We start from the raw sequence: 4,177 nt of genomic DNA on the forward strand, positions 1-4,177 counted from the left end.
GGAAAAACAAAGGCAACTTGGAAGGGGGACCGATGAATATCTTGAAGAGAAAACACCGGCTAAAAACATTGAGGAAAGAAAGCAAAGACTTCACACGAGTAGGATGGATACTCAATTACGGACTCCGACTCCGAGATGAACAAAGGGTGGGCGGGTGGGAAAAACAAGGTCAACTTCGGACAGGGAAAACAATGTCGTGGAGGAAGAACTGAGGATTGATCTCGCGAAAGACAAAGAGGTTTGAGTCGACTTGACGAGAGATGCACCGGATAGAAGAGGATGGACCACTCACGAAACTAACTGTGTGAGCCTAAAGAAAAATTTGAATTTGAAGAGGAGTAGTTCAAAACACCTACATCAAGATTCCTTACCAGAGCGACGAAGGGGCAAAGGAGTAAAAAGAAGTCCTACTCTCCGATATAACTAGACTCCGAAAATAGTTTTCTTCTAGACTCAACAATGGCCAAACTACACGATCAATCAAGGGGGGCTCCTAAGGTCGGTCGAGGCTCTGATACAACCTTGTCATGCCCAAGATGCGATCCTATCCTAAAGGAACTCAAAAGTCCCACCAAGGATAGAAGCGCATCTTTAAGACACTTTTGCAAGGTGGATATCATTACATCAACATTACATAATAGTGGGGATACATCCAATACATCCAAAGACACATGAATACAACAATATATCATACATGAGAACAACATCCGACTACGGATGAAACACAAACAGAAACTCAAACGACCTCCACCCTGCTAGCCCAGGCTGCCGACCTGGAACCTATTCCCTGATTGAAGAACAAGTAGAAGAAGAACTCCAAAACAAGCAAACATCACTCTCGCGTCATGATCATCGCATAACCTGCACCTGCAACTGTTGTTGTAGTAATCTGTGAGCCACGAGGACTCAGCAATCCCATTACCATGGGTATCAAGACTAGCAAAGCTTAATGGGTAAGGAAGGGGTAAAGTGGTGAGGTTGCAGCAGGGACTAAGCATATATGGTGGCTAACATACGCAAATAAGAGCGAGAAGAGAGCAAACGGAATGGTCGTGAAGCTAGCAATGATCGAGAGGTGATCCTGAACTCCTACTTACATCAAACATGACCCAAAACCGTGTTCACTTCCCGGACTCCGCCAAAAAGAGACCATCACGGCTACACACACGGTTGATGCATTTTAATTCGGATCTGGTGTCAAGTTATCTACAACCGGACATTAAGAAATTCCCATCTGCCACATAACCGTGGGCACGGCTCTCAAAAGTTTAAACCCTGCAGGGGTGTCCCAACTTAGCCCATCACAAGCTCTCACCGTCAACGAAGGATATTCCTTCTCCCAGGAAGACCCGATTAGTCTCGGAATCCCGGTTACAAGACATTTCGACAATGGTAAAACAAGACCAGCAAGACCGCCGATGCGCTGACATCCCGATAGGAGCTGCACATATCTCGTTCTCAAGGCAACACCGGATGAGCAATCCGTACAACTAAAACCAGACCTCAAGTTTCCCTGAGGGGGCGCTGCAAAGGGCTCTAGTTCGGACCAGCACTTAGAGAAGCACTGGCCCGGGGGGGGGGGCTAAAGTAAAGATGACCCTTGGGTTAATTACTCCCAAGGGAATGGTATAGGTGGTAGGCAAATGGTAAAACCAACGTTGGGCCTTGCTGGAGGAGTTTTATTCAAGGCGAACTGTCAAGGGGGTCCCATAAATCACCCAACCGCGTTAGGGACGCAAAATCCGGGAACATAATATCGATATGACGGAAACTAGGGCGGCAAGAGTGGAACAAAACACCAGGCATAAGGCCGAGCCTTCCACCCTTTACCAAGTATATAGATGCATTAATAATATAAGAGATATTGTGATATCCCAACAAAATCCTGTCCACCATGGAGCAATCTTCAACTTCACCTACAACTAGCAATGCTATAAGAGGGGCTGAGCAAAGCGGTAACATAGCCAAACAATGGTTTGCTAGGAAGGGTGAAAAGGTTAGGGGCTGACATGGCAATTTGGGAGGCTTGAAGAGCAAATGATAGGAAGCACAGCAAAGCGATAGAACGAAGCAACTAGCATAGCAATGATAGTAGTGAGATCCAGGGTAACGGGCATCTTGCTTGAAATCCCGCAAGGAAGAAGAACGAGTCCATGAAGAAGACGAAGCCACAAAGACAAACCAAGCGTAGACGAACGAATCCTCACGATCGCAACGAAACGGGAACTATCGAGAAGAAGCACACAACATGGTAAACACACCACACATAAACATGAAAAGATGCTCAACCAAACATGATGCATGACAAAACTACATGAAGCTACTCAAGGCAAGAGATGATGCATACAAGAACAACACATCAAAGCAAGGCTAAATGAGGCCGGAAACAACATCTAACAATTCCGGTAAGTCCTCATATGCAAATTTAGAATTTTTTCCAGAACTAAATAAACCTTATGTTCAAGTTGTTAAACAGAAAGTTAAGATGCACCAAGATGCTCTACACGAGATTCTAGTCAAGTTACATATAAAGTTCATTTAATTCGGAGCTACGGCCTAGAAGATATGAGCAAAACAAGTTAAACATGGCATTGATGCAAAATGCATACAAACATCAAGCAAACACTCTCAAACATGGATGCAACATGATAATATGAAACTTCATGCAAAATCAAGCAAGTTTCATATAGAGCACACTCATAACGGAGCAACGGTTCAACACACACTCTATACAAGTTTAAAGGACAAGCTGTCCAAAACAGCAACTAGGCATCTAGCAAGCACCAAAACAATATGCTACAGCATCTCAACGTGAAAACAAAAGGCATGGGCATGAAGTACAGGTAAAGCATTACAAAACATGAACACTGAGCTATCTCCAGAACACTATAACATGCTCAAAAGGACATGGCAAGATTGCAAATAATAATAGTTTCAGGCTTAGCAGAAATAACATCAGGTTGCAATGTTTAGAGCTATCAAACAACATGTTACAGGAACTTATCATGGCCAACAAAGGCATGGCATGCTAATACTAAAGACAAAGAACAAAACTCCCTTAAAGAACTTATTCCAAAGATCAACAGAAAAGATGGTAGCATCCATGCAAACATGGCAAATGATATGACATATTCAGACATGGCAGGAACAACAATAAGTAGGCATGTTGGTGAGCTTGTACAACTCACCACAGAGCAATACATGGCATGACAAGGTGACCAACAGTAATAATACATGTTTGTGAAGCTAAGAACGGCAAGAGAAAGTTCATAAGGTGCATGGATCACTAGCAAAGCTCATGGCAAAACTAAACTTAATGCTAATAGGCTGACAGCAACATTATATAGCAATTTGAGAGCAAGATTACAACAAGCTACAGCAGTTTATAAATGCAACCAAGGGCATGGATGGATAAAGCATGACATGTGTAACAAAACATCCTTAGTAAACATCTCCATATTATGCATAGAATGACTTGTAGCAGCAGGTTTACATAGCATCATATTGTAACAGAATCAGCCTAGCAAAACAGTAACAGCAAGTACCCTACTTCACGAGCTTGATGCACTCACTAAAAGTCCCAAAAAGAATACATGGATTGAATCACTGTGAAGATGGCATGACATAGCTCAAAACTCATTTAGACATCAAGTTCATAGGATGCACACACAAAATGCAATGAAAAAGACAAAACAGCAAGTTATAACAGTTTCAGCAGGTTAACATCATATAGCACTCTTGCGACGATTATTATGGCATCAAGATGAACTCAAATGAACATAGCGCAATGGAACAAAATGAAGAGCATCACACAGTGAACATTATGATATATTATACGCACAAAACGGAGCTACGAATGAGGAGATATGGCATGTCGAAAAGGGCACCAGACTGTAGAGCAACAGGGACTTAGCAGATTTTCACCTCGCGGGAAACTGGGATGGAGAGGACCCGGGACAGAGGGGATCCGGGATGTGGCCGCGTTTGGTTCAGCGAGGTGGTGGATCTGGTCCACCTGACCAGATCCGGTGAGGACGGCGGCGCCGGCGAGCTCCTCCGGCGAGGGCACAGCGAGATCTGGCCGAGGGGCTCCGTGGCGGCGCCGGGACAACGGCGGAGCGAACGAGGCGCGGCGGGCGCGAGGTGGAGAGGAGGAGGTCGGCGGGGTCGTGGTGCT

The sequence above is a fragment of the Triticum dicoccoides genome, chromosome 2B (assembly GCF_002162155.2).
Source record: "Triticum dicoccoides isolate Atlit2015 ecotype Zavitan chromosome 2B, WEW_v2.0, whole genome shotgun sequence".
NCBI lineage: Eukaryota > Viridiplantae > Streptophyta > Magnoliopsida > Poales > Poaceae > Triticum > Triticum dicoccoides.